Source organism: Pleurodeles waltl, chromosome 6 (assembly GCF_031143425.1).
Source record: "Pleurodeles waltl isolate 20211129_DDA chromosome 6, aPleWal1.hap1.20221129, whole genome shotgun sequence".
Lineage (NCBI taxonomy): Eukaryota > Metazoa > Chordata > Amphibia > Caudata > Salamandridae > Pleurodeles > Pleurodeles waltl.
Genome location: NC_090445.1, coordinates 1,428,973,121 through 1,428,993,246, shown reverse-complemented (window position 1 = coordinate 1,428,993,246; position 20,126 = coordinate 1,428,973,121). Strand labels below are relative to the sequence as shown.

Genomic DNA, 20,126 nt, shown 5'->3' with positions numbered 1-20,126 from the left:
AACTTGCTGTTCATTTCAGAGAAATGTATTAAGAGCTTTGGTACTGGGGCGCAGGTATTTCACTACTCGGAAAGCTGTGTTGCATTTGTGCAAACCGTTTAAAAATTAAATAAACTTACTGTTATTAGGTGCACCTCACATTTCAAAGAAAACTGGCAGGGCATTCACTCAGCAGATGAATAAAGTGGTTGTACCAAAGGCACACTTCTAACCGACTAATTTATGCCCCTGCACCATTCTTTTCCCATGAAGAGACAGTCACTCCCCAAGATTTATGTAATCTTCACACTTCGTTCTTGATGAACATTTCAGGCCCAAGCTAGCGCACCTAATTTATTCTCAGTCCATACTAAACATAAAAAGCTGCCATCAATATAAGCAAAATGATTAACACATGGTCCAGGAATAAACATAGACATGTACATTTCTGTTAAAACAAATATGGGAAAATGCATAACGTAAAAGTATTTTAGTCCCAAATTTGTATGATAAAGAAGCTGCCTCATATGCTGATGCCTAAATGCAAGCCCTTATTTGTTCAGTGTATGAACTGTTCATACTAATTTGGACACTTTTAATTATTAGATCTTCCATCTCCTCTGCTGAATATGTAGCAGTGCTCTGACAAAGTGGCAGATCTAGCCCTGGAACATAATAACATTCCAGTATTCGATTATCCCAGTATCGGGGCTGAGCCCAAACTGAAGACAAATCTGTCTGAAACAAGTCTCAGGAAGTGGTTGGTCTGATAGCTGCAATTAAAACACAAGTGGAGTCTTAACCTTTTCATTTTGAATATTCCCCATGTCAAACTGGGAAATCCCTGGTTAAAAAATAAAACATGATTTATCTATTAGATTTTTAAGTAAACATTTTGTGAAAGAGCTCTTGAATAGGAAAGTGAGCTCACTTTTTTCAGATACTTCCCTGCTCTACTGCTGATCCTTCCCTCTAGGACTTTTGTAGTTTATATTCTTAACCTCCTGTCAGTATACAGGGAGTGCAGAATTATTAGGCAAATGAGTATTTTGACCACATCATCCTCTTTATGCATGTTATCTTACTCCAAGCTGTATAGGCTCGAAAGCCTACTACCAATTAAGCATATTAGGTGATGTGCATCTCTGTAATGAGAAGGGGTGTGGTCTAATGACATCAACACCCTATATCAGGTGTGCATAATTATTAGGCAACTTCCTTTCCTTTGGCAAAATGGGTCAAAAGAAGGACTTGACAGGCTCAGAAAAGTAAAAAATAGTGAGATATCTTGCAGAGGGATGCAGCACTCTTAAAATTGCAAAGCTTCTGAAGCGTGATCATCGAACAATCAAGCGTTACATTCAAAAGAGTCAACAGGGTCGCAAGAAGCGTGTGGAAAAACCAAGGCGCAAAATAACTGCCCATGAACTGAGAAAAGTCAAGCGTGCAGCTGCCACGATGCCACTTGCCACCAGTTTGGCCATATTTCAGAGCTGCAACATCACTGGAGTGCCCAAAAGCACAAGGTGTGCAATACTCAGAGACATGGCCAAGGTAAGAAAGGCTGAAAGACGACCACCACTGAACAAGACACACAAGCTGAAACGTCAAGACTGGGCCAAGAAATATCTCAAGACTGATTTTTCTAAGGTTTTATGGACTGATGAAATGAGAGTGAGTCTTGATGGGCCAGATGGATGGTCCCGTGGCTGGATTGGTAAAGGGCAGAGAGCTCCAGTCCGACTCAGACGCCAGCAAGGTGGAGGTGGAGTACTGGTTTGGGCTGGTATCATCAAAGATGAGCTTGTGGGGCCTTTTCGGGTTGAGGATGGAGTCAAGCTCAACTCCCAGTCCTACTGCCAGTTCCTGGAAGACACCTTCTTCAAGCAGTGGTACAGGAAGAAGTCTGCATCCTTCAAGAAAAACATGATTTTCATGCAGGACAATGCTCCATCACACGCGTCCAAGTACTCCACAGCGTGGCTGGCAAGAAAGGGTATAAAAGAAGGAAATCTAATGACATGGCCTCCTTGTTCACCTGATCTGAACCCCATTGAGAACCTGTGGTCCATCATCAAATGTGAGATTTACAAGAAGGGAAAACAGTACACCTCTCTGAACAGTGTCTGGGAGGCTGTGGTTGCTGCTGCACGCAATGTTGATGGTGAACAGATCAAAACACTGACAGAATCCATGGATGGCAGGCTTTTGAGTGTCCTTGCAAAGAAAGGTGGCTATATTGGTCACTGATTTGTTTTTGTTTTGTTTTTGAATGTCAGAAATGTATATTTGTGAATGTTGAGATGTTATATTGGTTTCACTGGTAATAATAAATCATTGAAATGGGTATATATTTTTTTTTGTTAAGTTGCCTAATAATTATGCACAGTAATAGTCACCTGCACACACAGATATCCCCCTAACATAGCTAAAACTAAAAACAAACTAAAAACTACTTCCAAAAATATTCAGCTTTGATATTAATGAGTTTTTTGGGTTCATTGAGAACATGGTTGTTGTTCAATAATAAAATTAATCCTCAAAAATACAACTTGCCTAATAATTCTGCACTCCCTGTACATTAGAGTCCTATCTACTCCACCAGAACTAGAAGGCTGTCTTGATCCATTGTTTTGGTTGTATATTTCTGCTTTCTAATGCCCATTGTCATCATAAGGACATATCAAAGGATGACTCGCCTGAAGTAAATGCAGATCATGATGTTAGAGATGGTGACGAGGATCGTGAGGGTGACATATTTTGAGCCTGGGCAGGAATCTGGTAAAACCACGATCCCCAATCGTTGCAGTTACATCCTACTTTGAGACCTTAACTTACCCCTGGAAGACCATCCCGACCCTAACTCAAGCATTCCTTGGAAACACACTCCTCACCTGTGAGTAAAGGGACCTACCCAACTCGCTGGATACCTCCTGGACTCTATTTTCACCAACAAAAAACAACATCTGAGTCGAAAAGCCCACACCAGTCACCTGGACAGACTACGCCCTCCTCAAGTTCAACATCCCCGTCCCAATTCAACTTACACGCAAGCTGGCATCATTGTCCAAGGACTAGAACACCGCTCTCGATGCCCACTGACCCGAACACAGCAACAGTCTCACCAAAGCTATCAAGAATTTCAACAAGTGGTGAATGGACTAGATTTGCCTAACATTAGATCTGATGGTAGCTAAGCAAAATATTGTATGTCTTTGGAAAGTAAACCTGGCACCATAGCTGTGCAACTGGGAAAGCGATATGGACTAGTGTATGACTGCAGAAAAAACAGTCTATGAAACCAGGAGCTGACCCCAAAAATGTGGGGTAAATGGAACAATCATTGAGGTGAATTTTGTACCCCAATGGATACTACCGGTTGTGGTGGCCGATATGGGGGACACTTACCTATCTAATGTATCCTGTCGGCCTGCAGGGGGATGGGGGAAATGGGGGTTGGGGGGAGGTATCCATGTACAAAAAGAGAATCACAGTCATATGTCTTGAGGCCACACTGTTTTCTTTTTCTTCATTATTTCTGTTCTTTGTTTTTGTCTTTTTGCTTTACAACTTGCAATAAAGAGATTTTTTTTTAAAAAGGATCACATCCTGCTCCGACTGCTGAGCCCCCCTTAAACACAGCAATACAAGAAGAAACTAGTTGGCACATGTAGGAACTCAAACTGAGGAAAATGGAGAATGAGCTAGTACAAGGCAACATGAGTATGTTCTCCATAAAAACAGTGCTAATCACGTGTCGCGTCATTACCTTAAAAGAAACCGCCGCCACCACAAATTCCATCCACCAACGGGCCCCTTCAGACCCCTACCCCATCACGCCTACTACAGAGGACTGCAACCTATGAATGCAATGCTCACTCCCATTTTGAATGCCTCCACCTCTTGTGCGGCCTCCCTGATGCTTGGAAACATGCCACTGTCCTCCTATTGCTAAACAAACCTCCTGCCGACCCTTCAGTGCTCACCAACTACATGTAGATCTCATTGTTACCATTCCCAGCCAAGGTTTTAGAGAGAATAATTTACAGACACCTCACAGAATACCTCAACGACCACCAACACCTAAACACCACTCAGTTTAATTTCAGAACTAATCACAACAGTAAGCTGTTCTCATCACCATAAAAAATGGGGCTCCACTGTCTCCCCATTTACAAACAAGCACAATTCAGACTCCTCGCTCACACTTTCAAGGCACTTCACAGCACTGGCCCAGCGCACACCAGCAATCCCATCTGCTTTCTCGATCCTTCCAGACACCTCAGCTGATCTGGACCCTTAGTTGCACAAATCCCACGCTTATGGAAAACCAGATCTGGCCGTTGACCCTTCTCCTACATCGCTCCTAAAGTGTGGACTGACCTTTTGCTATATATGAGCCGCCTCCTTATTACTTGAACTGCAGAAGAAGCTGAAGGCCTGCCTTTTCGAGTAGTCCTGTTAGGTCCTAGGTGTGGTTAGACTTAAACCTGCTTAGCACTGGGATGCCCTCCCAGGTGATAGTGCGCTCCATAAATGTGTATAGCATATCTGATGGAGACTTCTGGCCGCTGATTCCTTTCCTTTGAATATCCCCAGGCGTCATACTGGATCCGGAAGATTTTCGAGCAGTACCCCTGCGCACCTGTAGTTGGCATCATCAGGATCCACGTCATCTGCACCGGAAGTGGTGTACATGGTACCTATGTAGGTGCCACCTCGGCTCGCTGATGTCATTTCTTTCCTTTCCGCACCAGATAGCACTGAACCGGATTGGGTTACCCCTCGGTCTCTTTTTAACTGGTGTTTTGTGACTTTTTGCTGACCCTTTTTGAGTTGTTTTTTCTCCTGGTGTGAGGATGTCACCAAAGAAAGTGGCTGGTTTCAAAGCATGTGGGATCTGTCATAGGCATGCTTTGGTGACAGATCCTCACTTGGTGTGTTTGTAGTACCTTCTGCCAGAACATGACTCCAAGGTGTGTGAGGGTTGCCGCGCCAAGCACACCAAGGGCCTGAGGGAGCAGCCCCTCAACGTCCTTGTTTGTCGACTGTGCGACGCATGAGATCCCGTTTGTGCTGAAGGTACGGGGGACCATGCGCAGAGCCCCTCCCAGAGTTGTTCGTCACATTCAAAGTCACCGGGAAAGTTGAGGAGGTCCCACAAGCACAATAAGTAGAGGTTCACAGACTTCTCAACTTAATTTCGTCTGTAGAAGTAATCCAAAGAGACAAGGGAGTGACGGCACTCTAGGGTCCACGTCGAGACCTGATCCTAGGTCTGTTCCATGCTTCACCTGATTTTCCTGGTGCCAGCCGCACCCAACTCAGATACTTTTATGAGGCCATGAGCCTATTCTTTGGGTGGCCCAGCACCTCTGAAGTGCCTTTTGTCCCCATGGTCTCAGGAGAGGCCTCTACTGGGACTACACCGGCAGGTTCGCTTTCGGTGCTATTCAGACCCCAAGGATCCCTCGCTGGATCGGGAACTGAGCAGCAGGCAAGACCAAGATCTTCCTCTGCACCTTCTTCACTGCTTATGTCCCTAAGAAGGGCCGTCCCAATAGTTATTCCCAGCTCTGACGTAGAGCACCCCCCCCCCCCCCTCCCAACCAACACTGGCCTGGTTTTCTTCTGTGGCTATGAAGGAGAAAGCCTCAGTTGCAATGGTGATGCCCCTTACTCCCTTTCAGTGATGCCCTTTCAGACATCCTACTTGGGGACTAGTCGACACCCTGCACAGGGGCTCCTGTGAACAGGATGATTGCCTGCCACTATCGCCCCGCTCCTAGGGATCCCTGTTTCCTTAGACAGCACCCAGCTCCGAGGTCCAATTCTCCTCATAACGCAATCACCCTGGCGCGCTCCCTACCACTCCACTGAATAGGGAATCCAGGAGGCTGGACACCTTTGGTAAGATAATGTTCTTTTCCACGAGCGTGGCACTGCACTCAGTGAACTCCGCATGCCTATTGGTCCATCATTCAAGTACACTACAGGATTCGGTTGGGCTAGTGCTGCCTATTGCCCCAGAGGAGTCCTGGGCCATACTATCTTAGGCTGTTGCTGATGGGAGAGATGTGGCTAAATTCACCATCCAATGTGGTCTTGACACAACCATCTCACCCGAGAGAGCCATTTTATCATGGGCGGCCTTGCGGTGCCACACCTGGCTGAGAACATCTGGCTTTTCTTGTCCAAACTTCTCTCATGGGCATGCACTTAGATGGCTCTCGCCTCTTTGGAAACAAGCCGGATTTAGTGCTGGAACACATCAAGAACAGCAGGTTAAGGCCAGATCCTTGGGCGTTTCTATGGCTGGGCTTCTCTGTGGCCCCTTGTCAACCTCCATCAGCCTTCCGCTCCTTTCGTGGCCATGAAGGGGGTCTCCAGTCGCACCCATACCCTCTCAGCCACCATGACCAGCAGGGCTACCCAGCCTTTTTGTGACCACGGATGCTGGTCCCAGATACCATGTGGGAAAAGCGGTCAGGTTGGTTCTCCCACCCTGCCACTGCCTCCAAGCCACTTTCATCCGCCTTTAAATCATCAAGGGCATCTGTTTGGGAGGTGGGATATGCCATCCCCTCATCCATTGGCAGCCATTAACATCAGACTTCTGGGTACTCCGTCCCCTTTGTGATGCCCCCACTTCCCATGCCACCCACTTACAGTCAGCTGGCAGAGGCCCCTCTCCTTGCTCTGTCAAAAAGTGAGGGCTGTCTTGGTACCAGCATCAGAAGTAGGTTGTTGCTATTTTCGCTGATTGTGGTGCCAAAGCAGGATGGATGACTTTGTCCTATCCTAGATCTGCGCCTTCTCAATCTCCTCTTGAAAACGGAGAAGTTAAAAATGCCCATGCTCCCCCATGCCTTGTCTGCCCTAGGAGTCAGACTGGATCCGGAAGATTTTCGGGAGACAGGATGGTAGTGTTGGACTTGCAGGAGGCATATTTTCACATCACCATCCTGCTGGCCCACAGACGCTATCTATTGTTCATAGTGGGCCAAGATGGCTTTTAGTTTGTAGTTCTACATTTTGGCCTTATCAGCGCCGCTTGGGTGTTCACCAAGAGGGTGGTAGTAGTTGCAGCTCATCTGTGGAGGTTCGGGATTTCAGTATTTCCTTACCTAGATGACCGGTGTTTGAAGTCTGGTGTGACTAAGGCAGTTGTCTCCCACCTTCAGACTACTGCAAACCTACTGCACTTACTGGTTTTCACTGTCAACATGGACCTGACTCCCTTGCAGAAGCTTCCTTTCATTGTAGCTGTTCTAGGCACAGTGCAGTTTCAAGCCTATCCTCTTGAGCGGCGAGTCTGAGATATTCAGGCTATGATACTGATTTTTCAGCCTTTATCCTGCATTTCGGTGAGTCTCACTCTTGAGTATGTTGGGCATCAAGCCCTCCAGCTGGTAACACATGCCCGTTGGCATATGCAGGCTTTGCAGTGAGGCCTGGCGTCCCAGTGGAGTGCAGTATCAGCTGAACCTTTCCCATGTGGTCCGGATCTCAGGGGGAACTGCATAAGACCTGCAGTGGTGGCTAACAAAATGTGTTTGGGTCAGTAGCAGAATCCTCTCCCCTCCCCAGTCAGATCAAATAGTGGTGACAGATACATCACTCCTGGGATTGAGTAGCCATCTGGGAGAGGTGTAGATCAGTGGACTCTGGTCGAGGCCGACCTATTCGGAAACCAGTTGGAGCTTCAGGCAATTTGCTTGGCTTTAAATGCCTTTTTTCCTTCAATCAAGTGAAGGCTGGTGCAGGTGCTCCCAGACAACACCACCACCATGTGATACCGAAACAAACAGGACGTGGTGGGGTCATGGGTACTTTGTCAAGAGGCTGTTGTCCTCTGGACTTGGCTGAAATGTCAAGGAATTGCCCTGGTGGTACAGTGTCTGGCTGGCTCTCTGAACGCCAGAGTGAACGCACTCAGCCAAAGCTGCCTAGTGGATCACAAATTAGGTCTCTACCCAGAGAATGGCGCAAGGTCTCTTTCAGCAGTGGGGAAAGCCTTGGTTAGATCTGTTCACCACCTTTGGGAATGCACAATGTCAGCAGTTATGTGTGCTGGACTTTCTAAGGCGACTCCCGCTCAGAGACACTTTTCATTGTGAGTACGCTTTTCTGGCAATACCACTTCTGCCCAGAGTTCTCAAGAATATGAGTCTCAACCGGGCCAAGTCATTCTTGTTGCTCCAGATTGGAAACAGAGTTTGGCATCCAAAACTGTTGAGCATAACCATTGGTCATCCAGTCAGGCTGCCTCTTTGGGTGGATGTTCTGTTGCAGCAACAAGGCAGGGTTCTGTACCCGAACCTGCGCAACCTCCTCCAACGGCAGAAGTTGACAGCTTTCGTCCTTCCTCACAATTTTTGTGATGTTATTCTAGCAGCCATGTGTCCCTCCACCAAGTCTGTATACACCTGCTGCTGAGAGAAATGTGTGTCTTGTGCTTCCCACAACGTTGAACCCCTTTCTTCACCTTTATCCAAGGTTATTTTGTTTGCCCTATCTCTGGCCCATCAGGGCTCAGTTATTGGCACTGTCAAAAAGTATATTTCTGCAATCTCTGTCTTCCTGCAGTTGCCAGACAATTTCTTTTTTTTTTTTACAAATCACCTGTTGTAACGAGGTTTCTTAAAGTTCTGCAGCACATTTTCTCCCCACACAATTTATCGTGCATCAGTGAGATTTCAAACTTCTTTTCACTTTCCTAATGTGTGCACCATCCAAACCTTTGCACAATTGTCCTCTTCCACTGCTGCCAGTCAAAAGTGCCTTTTTAGTTGCCTGCAACTCAGCCTGGAGAGTTGGATTGCAGGCCCTCTCTGTGGACCCTCCTTACACCTCCTTTTACCTGGACAAAACTGGTCCTCCGGCAACATGCCTCCTTTTTTTCAAAGGTTGTCATTACCCTCCATGTAGGCCAGTGCATTACCCTGCCTACTTTCTTTACTCAACCCCATCCCTCTAAAGAGGAGGAGCTCCATCAACTAGATCCAAAAAGAGTGTTGCTGTTCTACCTTGACCGCACAAATACTTTCAGGGTGGATGATCAGCTACATCATAGGCTATGTTGGAGCCAAAAGAGTTTAGTCTGCGCAGAAGTGGACCAACTCGGGATGGATTGTCCTGTGTATTATGATCTGCAACGCGTTGGCCAAGAATCAGCCCCCTGAGGTTTTTTTGGCTCACTCTACTAGAGCTAAGGCTGTGACCACTCCATTAGCATACAGCAGACATCTGTAGGGCAGCAACGTGGACATAACTTTACACGTTCCCTAAATATTACTGTCTGAACAGTCAGGTCCGTTGTGATGGGCACTTCGCCCATTCAGTCCTGCAGGACATTTTGGATTATTCGTGTTCGCAGACCCCCTTTCAGGGAGGTATTGCTTGGGTATCTATTCAAAGATATGGAATCTGCGACTTTATCAGATGGACAAGTTACTTACCTTTGGTAACGCCTTATCTTTCAAGCTGCAGATTCCTTGTCTATCCTCTCTGCTCTAAGAACCGGTTCAAGTATAATAAAACATCCTTTTCAGGACCTTAGTCTTTTCCACACCGGTGATTAGTTTTCCTCATGGCACTGTGCTTCTGACATAGAAAGACACAAAAGTAACTGATGCCAGCTCGCTGAGGTAGCACCTGTATAGATACCACACACGTTGCTTCTGGTGCGTATGACGCCGACACAGAGCTTAATGACGCCACCTACTGGTTTGCAGGGGTACCTCTTGAAAAACTTCTGGATCCAGTCTGTTGTATGGGGATATTCAAAGGTAAGGAATTTGTGGCTAGATAGTCTCTAGCGGATAAAGCGTTACCGAAGGTAAGTAACTCGTTCAACGCAAACACTGGTAACAGGATCAACCTTTAAAAGATTTCAGATGCCAAGCCCCACTAGCAGAGGGAAACTGACCAGTAGAGTCCGGAAGAGACCATCAAGGCCAAGATGACCCTAGAAATTGGCTTTCTACTCAGCAAAGTATTCTTTGGATTCTTCACCTGGCAGTGCCATTCCTCCTCTGAGCATGACCCCTGTCATCAACCTTGAGTTTTTAGCTTCCAAACTATCATGCCAGACACTTAGCGCATTGTGGACCTCACCAGGGCAGACATTTCCAATTGCAGTACTCACGTCTTTGCCTTTAACATTTGTTTTTGGTACTGTTCTCCATGTCATTTTCACTGTTGAACTCGTTACCCTCCTGAACACCATGTAACATTCTAACCATAGTGGAGATTTGTAAAAGGTGCAGGAACAACCGAGATTAGGCAGAGACAAAAGGAGAAAGAGGAAAGGGAAAAGATAAAGCCAGACAAGAGATGCTGCAAAACTTGAGAGGAACACACATTCATCCCATTAGGTGTGCTGTCATATCCAAGAGGAACTGTGGATTTCTAAGGATTACGTTATCTCACTGATGAAGATCGTCTGATTGAGGATTCTAACCACAGATTCTTCACCTTGGAATAATTCCTAGACGTCACGTAAAATCATTAGCAGTTCCCCTGTGCACCAATAGGCTCTACATCGATGTGGACTGCATCATAACTGACATTGTGCTTCCCATATATGCGCAACCCTGGTATGCTGACATCAGCTTGTTTCTTTCAGTGCCAACCACACAGATTCGGAGAGATACATGGTCATTGTTTGACTCTTTTGTTGACTATTTTTGTTCATTGTTTTATGGACATGCCCCCGGCAAAATCTCAGGGTTTAAACCTTGTGGGTGATATCACAGACAGATTTCTGTGTCTGATCCTCATTTGGTTGGTCTCTGGTGCCTTGGTGTGGGGTTTGACCCCCAAGGCCTGTGTCAAGTGACAGTAGATGCATTGTGGCGGAAGAAAGCTCTGCACCATTCTCAGTCCCGTTCCTGAGGAAGATCTTGGGGCAGTTTCTATGGACAATCATTTCCCCACTCCAAGACCTCTTCCTCCAAGTGAAATAAGTCCAAGAAGCAGAAGACAACATCCGAGCATTCGTTGGCTTCCCAATCCAAACATCGTGCTTCACGGCCCGCTCCCGTACTTCACATGTGGAGATGCTGTCCGGGCCCATTACGCGCTACCCTGAGTTTCCCTACTTCTGCATCCGGCTTGCCGCAACAGGTGCCTATCTTCAGCCTTGCTCCAGTCCCTCCATCACTGACCCTAATACCACCAACGCCGCTGGATGATGAACCCATACCCATTTCAGGCTCTGAGTCCGCTTTGCCTCTACGCCGCTCAATGTCAGCACTGTCCAGGCAGTACCATTGTTTGGATTGGCTGCATTTGAACAAGCCCTTTCTCCCCGAGGGGGCAACAAAGAGGAAAGGTATGGCTCTTTTGAGAGAAATGTTGACCAGGAAGAAAACTTGTGCAAGGAACTGTGTGATGGCAGCAGCTTGGAAACCTCCCCAGACTCTGGCATGTTTTCCCCTCGATACCCTGTTCGGGGGAAAAAGGTGACTAAGGTGCTTCTCTCAGGAGCGATCACTGCACAGCCTTAGCTTCCCTTCAGTGAGGCTCTCTCCAGCTTTCTTCTGCAGGCCTGGGCTACACTCTGCATGTTTTCTCCAGTGTACCACTTGCACCCCACCTTCCCCATCCCGGCCCAGGAGACTGTCTTCCTCTCCTAGCATCCCTCCCTGGAGAGCCTGGTGGGATCAACTCAAAAGCACTCCCTTCCATCTCATGGTCGGGAAATCCAAGAGGATGGCTACCAGCTTAGCCTTGTGGTTGGTGAAACCCACATGCCTCTTGGGCCAATATTCCCATGCTCTATGGGAATTGGATGCAAAGCTGCTACCCTTGCTCCCTGAACAGGCCGTGGCATCATCAACCAACCCATGGTGAATGGCTTGAATGCCGCCAAGTTCTCTATCAGGTGTGGACTCGACTTCACATTCTCCCTAGGTTGGGACATGTCCTTTATTGTAGCACTCTGCCACCATGCCTGGTTACGGTCTACTGGGGTTTCAGGGGATGTTTAAGCATCCCTCATCAACATGCCATTCTATGGCTCCCACTTGTTTGGCAACAAAGTCAATACTGCGCTTGAGCATTTTTAGAAAAGTCAAGTACGCTTTCTGTCTTTCCGGTCCCAGCAGCAGTCCTTTTGTTTTTCTAGAAAAGTGGTTGAGGCACCTTTGGGTGTCCGAAATACTGACTGTACCCTTCAGCCATGCAGGCTGTCTAGCCTTTTCATGACCAGAGTTGAGAGATTCCAGAAAGGATGCTAGAGTCATACCCAGCTCACTGTCCAGTCCCCAACCCTTCAGGTTGCTGCAGCCCCCATGTCACTTTAGCAAGTCCTCCACCTCTCACAGTCATCCTGTTGAGCAGCAGGGTTCAGCACCATGCCCTCCCATTTGCGGAAATTTCTTCACCTTTCCAAACCATCCCCTGAACGGCTGATGGAGGACCCTCTATTTGTGCTCCATCAGTAGCAGGAGATAGTGGCAAAAGGAGCCATTGAGAGGGTTCTTGCATCAAAGATAGGGCATGGTTGCTATACTCGCTACTTCCTGGTGCAGAAAAGGGACACAGACCTCCATCTCATTCTAGATCTGTGCCCTCTCAATGCCTTTCTGCGGAAAGGCAAGCTCAGGATACACACATCGCATCCAGTTCTATCTGCGTAGACCCTGGGGACCGGATGATAGTGTTGGACTTGCAGGACGCATACTTCAACATCTGCGTCGTGCAGGCTCATAGATGTTAACTGTGGTTCATGCTGGGACACAAGTATTTCCAGTTCTCTTTGCTCCATTTCGCCCACATGAGTGCCCTTTCAGTGTGTTCTCAAAAGTGAATGTGGTGGTTGCACCTCATCTTTGGAGGTTGATGACACCAGTCTTCCCCTACCTTGATGACTGGCTGTTGAAGGCGGGCTTGTCCCAGGTTTCATCAACCACCTTCGGACGAAGATGAACCTTTTAACATTATTGGGATTCACTAGCAAAGTGCCAGTGTCACACCTGACTCCTTCGCAGTCTCTCCCTTTCATTGGAGCCATTCAGGATCAGGTATGTGTTTGTGCCTTTACCTGGAAACAGAGTGTCTAGGACATTGACTATGATCACTTTGTTAAAGCCTCTGTTCCATCTCCCAGTGCAGATGACTGAGGCTCTTGGACCTGCTAGCCTCCTGTATTTTCGTGGCCTGAAAACCCAGTGGCACATGCATGATCTGCAGTGGGACCTTTTTAATCTCAGTGACTATCCATATTTCAGAGTAGACTGCAAAAGATCTTTAGTGGTGGCTTACTGGACTATGATTGAGTCAATGGCAGACCCCTCTTCTTACCCCACCCAAAGCTTACAGTGGTCACATGCATCACTACTGGCTTGTGGAGGCCATTTGCGAGAGGTGATGATCAGAGTTCCCTGGTCTTCAGCAGAGGCTCGACTCACATCAGTTTGTTGAAGTTGAGGGTGATTTGCTTACTGTTGAAGGCTTTCTTAAACTCCATCATGGGAAGGCTGGTGTAGGTACTCATGGGTAACACTGCCACCATGTGATATTGCAAGAAGCAGGACAGTGTAGGATCTTGAGCCCTGTGTCAGGAAACTCTGCACCTCAGGAAGTGGCAGGACTGCCAGATACTTTTTTATGATAGTAAATCACCTGGTGGGATCTTTAAATGCCAGGGTGGACGATTCAATCACTGGTACCTAGTGGATCATGATTAGTAGTTACACCCAGTAGCGGCACAAATCATCTTACAAAAATATTGAAAACCTTGGCTTGATCTTTTTGCCACTTCCAAAAATGCACAGTCAGCACTTTTGCAAGCAGGAGTTCCCAAGGCTGCTCCCTTTAGAGACTACTTCCTGGCGCTCCAGACTCATGTATGCCTTCCCGTCACTGCTTCTGAAGCCCAGAGTTCTGAAGAAGATCACGAACGACCAGGTCAAGTCATCCTAGTGGTACCACTTCAGACCAAGATAATAGGGTACCCAGAACTCCAGGGCATGAGCATCTATCCTCTGATCAAGTACCCCTTCGAGATGATCTTCTGTCTCAGCAGGGGGGGCAGAGTGCTGCAGCTGGGCCTGTACAATCTGCATCTCTGTTCTTAGAGATTGAGCAGCAGCAGTTTTCCTATTCGATCTGTCTCCTGAGATCGTTTGTGTTGTCTCAGCAGCCAGGCATCTCTACTCAAAATCCATCTACTCTAATTGTTGTTACAGATTTGTGGATTGATGCAATACCTGACAAAATGACCCATTAGAAACAAGATTATTGGAAGTTTTGCTGTTTGTTCTCCCCCAGCTCAGCAACGATTTGCTTTGAACATTGTTAAAATCTACCTGTCATTGCTAGTTTTTTGGCGGATGTCAGATCAGCACCATATATTTAAATCACCTGTTGTGATGTGATTTTTGAAAGGTTTGAAACATTTGTTTCCACCAAAACCATTTGTAACGCCTAAGTGGGACTTGAACTTCGTCTTCACTTTTTATGTGCATCCGTTTTGAGCCATTGCACAGTTATCCTTCAAGATTGTTGACGTTAAAGACACCCTTTATCACCACCATAAGATCGGATAGACATGTGAGCGAGCTACAGGCTTTTTCGGTCAATGTACAATAAACCATGTTCTTCCCAGATAAGTTAGTGTTAAGGACCCGAGCCTACTTTCTGCCACCATGCTTGCTCCAGTTGTTGTCTGGCAGAGTATCACCCTTCCAACATTCTTTCCTCCACATCATTCCTGTAAAGAGGAAGAGACACTCCCTTGTTTAGAACCTCAGAGATGCTCAAGAAATTTAATACAAATTAATTTTAAAAAGTTTATATTTTTATTTACTTTTTGACACAAATAAGATCTGTCAGAGGGTTCTGGAGATAATGAATGTTCAAAGTATAGTAAATAAGCACTTTTTACTTAACCACGAACAAGTTTTGGGAAATTTAGAAAATTTAGCACTTTTTTTTTTTAACATTTAGGTCGGTATCTGATAGAGATTTCTTGCTGCAGATTCCTTACCTTTGAATTCCCTAGTGTCAGCTTTGAATCCGGATTTTTTTTGCTGAGCCATACCTTGCGCTTGCAGTCGGGTGGTGGAGTTCAAATCTGTGTGAGTCGTTCGGCTCCGCATGGCGTCGTCAGCGTCGTTGGAGCCATCTGTGATGTCACGGTCACCTATAAAGGCACCACCCGGCACACGTACATCAGGTGTTTTCCTTCCACGCCAGTTAAGTGCAGGTCCGGGATCGACTTTTTTGACTGGCTTTTTTCGACCTTTTTGTCAAAGATTTTTTTTTAATTCTCTGTGAGATGTCCTACAGGAAGATGGTGTTTAAGCCGTGTGGTGCATACCATCGCGCCATGTCACTAACGGACCCCCACCAGGTATGTCTCTGGTGCCTCAAAAGAGATCACAACTCAGTCGTGTTACGAAGGCTTTGAGAGAACGGTCTCTGAAGCTCATGGCGGCCTGGCAGTCAACATCATTTAGTGTGACTCCTAGAAGGTCATGGTCCCCCTCAAGGAGGAGGTCGTGGGACCGCTTAAGGAGCCCGAAGTCCTCTTCTTCTCCCTCGAGGTCCTCTGGGCACTCGGGGAAGAGGTGCAAGAAGAAGCAGAAGTCCAAGTGACTGTGCAACACTTCTGGAACGTCGACGGTTCCGCAGAGCCGATGCCACGGCCGACTCCGTGATTCCCCCATCCCTATTTGGGTAGCCAGAGCGACCCCCACTCAATTTAAAGAATTTTACGAAGCCATGCGCCTCGCTTTTGAGAAGGCTGCCCCCACTAGTGGGCCTTCGGGTCCCGCGGGGTTGGCAGGGGCCCCTCCGAATTCCATGTCGGCGGCTTCAGGCCTGATGTCGTTGGGGACCCAGAGATCTGATTTCAGATTCGGATCGATGCCAGTTCCACACAGTCGGCCTCTTCTGGCGTTGATCCCGATGTCAACACTCCCCCCACCGGTGGTGGGAGCCCCATCCTTCCAGTTGATTCCTACTTTGATGGCGCCGACAGGGCCCGGATCAGTGCCTGAGGATTATTTCGAACAGCCAGGCACAGGTGATAAATGGGAGGGGTCTGAGGACCCTTTAGAATATGGATTGGAGCAGGACTAGTATGAGAACCTAGGGGAAGCCAGTGTACTGGATACTTCTCCAGATACTGGCATGCTCTCACCTCCTTCTGTGGCTACGGAGGAGGGAATTTCATATGCCATGGTGATGCATAGAGCAGCTGAGGTATTGGACCTAGAGTGCCTATGGTGCCGGTCAGGACTAACATCCTGACAGAGGTGCTTGAGCTAGGGGTTTCAACATCAGAGCCAATGTTACCCTTCAACATAGCCCTTACTGATTTCCCGCTGGGGACGTGGTCCAAACCCAGCAGAGGGGTGCCTGTAAATAAGACAGTAGGCCGCCGCCATCGACCAGCTCCAACCTACCTTAGTTTCCTGGCCCAACACCCCAAGCCTCCACTTCCTATGGTGCCTTCCCTTCCACTCCCACAAGATAGGGAATCCAAGAGGCTAGACCTACTTGGGAAGAAGATGTTTTCTTCCTCCAGCGTGGCATTGATGTCGATAAACACCTCATGCCTATTGGGCCGTTTTCTCATACTTTATGGGATACGGTAGCACAGGTGCTGCCTCAGGTTGCGGAGGGCGTACGGGACACTCTTACTCAAGCTGTCAAAGATGGGAGAGATGCAGCCAAGTTTACGATTTGGTGTGGTTTGGACACAACCGACTCGCTGGGCAGAGAGATTTCATCGACAGTGGCCCTTCGACGCCACGCCTCACTTCATGCGTCTGGCTTGTCGGGGGATGTCCAGGCAAACACGATGGACATGCCCTTCGATGGCTCATGCCTTTTGTTGGAGAAAAGGCAGACTCGGCGCTTGAGCAGTTCAAGGCTCTCGAGCTACGGCCAGATCCTTGTGCCTCTCGGTTCCTGCTCGCCAGCAGTCTGCTTTTCACCCCTTTCGGGGCTTCAGAAGGGGTGTGGTACCACGCCAAACACAGGTCAGCCACCATCCTCCATCATCTCAGCATTAAGTGTTAGGAAGAGGGCGTGGTACCCATAGGGTCTAGCCAGAGGTCGGCCACCACCCAACCTCTGTCTTCCACAGCGCCCCACTCCTAGTATGATCCTGCAAGACCACACAGGTCAAGTTGGAGGGAGGATTTCATTTCATCTCCCTCACTGGCGGTCCTTACCATCAGACAAATGGGTCTTGCAGATCATACAGAAGGGCTATTCCCTCCCCTTCCAGTCTTTCCCTCCCTCTATGCCTCCATTAAAAGATCGGCTGATGGAGGATCAATTAATTTTCCTCTACGAGAAAGTTATGGCTCTCTTGGCCAAGGGAGCTACAGAAAGGGTCCTGATGTCAAACGTAGGCAGTGATTGTTATTCCTGCTACTTTCTGATTTCCAAAAAGAACAAGGGTATCGGAAGCTAGCTCTGTAGACACTATATCCAAATGAGATATAGTGTGCACAAACTCCATTGGTTCCCTAAGAGGCTTGACAGAGGCAATAATTGATAATACTAATGCTCTATTTGTGGTAGTGTGGTTGAGCAGTTAGGCTTATCAGAGAGTAGTGTTAAGCATTTGTTGTACACACACAAGCAATAAGTGAAAACACACACTCAATGACTTAACTCCAGGCCAATAGGTTTTTATATAGAAAAATATTATTTTGTTAATTTATTTCTAAAACCACAAGATTCATTTAGCAGGTAAGTACATCAAATGAAAGGTACTGTGCATAGCAATACTTAGGATTTTTACTAGAATCAATATTGTACACAGTTTTCTTTAAAACGGCAAAAAGCTATTTTAAAAGTGGACACTGCAATTCTCAACAGATCCTGGGGGATGTAAGTAAAGTACAGTTTCTTAGGTAAATATCAATACTTACGGGTTCAGTCTCCGGGGCATAGGTAGCCCACCGTTGGGGGTTCAAGGTAACCCCAAACACCCTAGACCAGCAACAAAGGGCCGGTCAGGTGCAGAGGTCAAACGGGAGGCAAAATAACGTGGATGCCTATGGAGACAGAAGGTACTCCGGTTCCAGTCTGCTTGCAGGTAAGTACCCAGCGTTGTCATAGGGCAGATCAGGGGGGTTTGGAGGAGTACTGGAGGGGCTCCAAGTAGGCACAAAAACCACACACTCAGCGGCACGGGGCGGCCGAGTGCAGTGTGCATACATGATTCGGGTTCTCAATAGAAAATTATGGAAGGCCCCAGGGGCCATTTAGGGGCTGGAGGCAGGGCACGGGCTGGGCAAGGGTGAGGGTCGCCTGTGGGTCTTTACTGCATCAGTGGTCGGTTTCTTTCGGGCCTGGGGGCTGCGGGTGCAGTGCTTCTCCAGGCGTCAGATATCTTTGTCCCGGGCAGTCGCGGTCAAGGGAGTCCTCGGGATTCCCTCTGCAGGCATCATCGTGGGGGTGCAGAGAGGTCAGCCCAGGGTGGACACGTCATCGGAGTCGTCTGGGGGTCCTCTCTGGAGAGTTGGTTTCTCTGGACACTGGCCAGGGCTGGGGGGCATCGGGTGCACAGTAGTTGGACTCATGCTTCTGGAGTGAGGTGAGAGTCCCTTTAAGGTTGGTTTCTTGGTCTTCTTTTTGGACAGATCCGCTGTCCATGGGAGTTTCTTGGTCATCGGTGATGCAGGCAGTCCCCTGGAGGCTTTTCAGGGGTTGCTGGTCCTGCAGGACGTGTTGCTTCATTTCTTGCAGCTATTCGAAGTAGGAGACGGGCAGGTAGGGCTGGGGCCGAGTCATTTGGTGTCTCCTTCTCTTCTCTGCAGGGTTTTCAGCTCAGCAGTCCTTCTTCTTTCTTTATGTCGTCAGGAATCTCAAGAGCTGGGTTCAGGGTCGCCAGTAAATCTAAATTTCAGGGTGTGTTAAGGTAAGGGGGCAGTAGCCAATGGCTACTGTCCCTGAGGGTGGCTAAACCCTCTTTGTGCCCACTCGCTCTGGGGAGGGGGGCACATCCCTATCCCCATTGGTCCTAATCCTCCAAAGCAAGATGAAGGAATTCTCAAAGAGGGGGTCATTTCAGCTCTGGACACCTTAGGGGTGGTCCTGGCTGAGGGGATGACTCCTCCTTGTTTTTCTCAACCCTCTGGACTTGCCGCCAAAAGTGGAGACTCGTCCGGGGGGCAGACATCTCCACTAGCTGGAGTTCCCTGGGACATTGTAACACCAGGCTTGAGCCTTTGAGGCTCACTGCCAGGTGTTACAGTTCCTGCAGGGGGATGTGTGAAGCACCTCCACCCAGGACATGCTTTGTTTCTGACCACAGAGTGCACAAAGGCACTGACCCCATGTGGTCAGAAACTCGTCTGGAAGTGGCAGGCTGGTACAGACCGGTCAGCCTTGCACTAGCAGTTGGGCTAACATACAGGGGGCATCTCTAAGATGCCCTCTGTGTGCATTTTTCAATAAATCCCACACTGGCATCAGTGTGGGTTTATTGTGCTTAGAAGTTTGATACCAAACTTCCCAGTATTCAGTGTAGCCATTATGGTGCTGTGGAGGCCCTAATGACAGACTCCCAGACCATATACTAAGTATGGCTACCCTTCACTTACAATGTCTAAGAATTGACTTAGACCCTTTAAGGGCAGAGTTCTCATGTAGCTATGCCCTCACTTGTGGTATAGTGCACCCTTCCTTAGGGCTTTAAGGCCTGCTAGAGGGGTGACTTACCTATGCCACAGGCAGTGGTTTGTGGGCATGGCACTCTGAGGGGAGTGCCATGTCGACTTTATTTTCTCCCCACTGGCACACACAAGCTGCAAAGCAGTGTGCATGTGTTAGGTGAGGGGTCCCTAAGGGTGGCACAACACATGCTGCAGCCCTTAGAGACCTTCCCCGGAGTCCCTGAGGTGACACCTGCCTTTAGAAATCCTCCATCTTGGTTTTGGAGGATTCCCCCAATAGGATTGGGGATGTGTCCCCCTCCCCTCAGGGAGGAGGCACAAAGAGGGTGTAGCCACCCTCCAGGACAGTAGCCATTGGCTACTGCCTCCTGATCTAAACACACCCCTAAATTCGGTATTTAGGGGCACCCAGAACCCAAGAAATCAGATTCCTGCAACCTGAAGGACTGCTGACCTACAAGCCTGCAGAGAAGGAGGAAGACCACAACTGATTTG

General features: G+C 48.0%; 1 protein-coding gene across 4 annotated transcripts in view; it reads left to right on the top strand.

Annotated features, from left to right (window-relative positions):
• The window catches only part of DLG5 (discs large MAGUK scaffold protein 5), a 1,179,851-nt gene that overhangs the window by 1,112,530 nt on the left and 47,195 nt on the right, over positions 1-20,126 (top strand). The window lies entirely within an intron of this gene.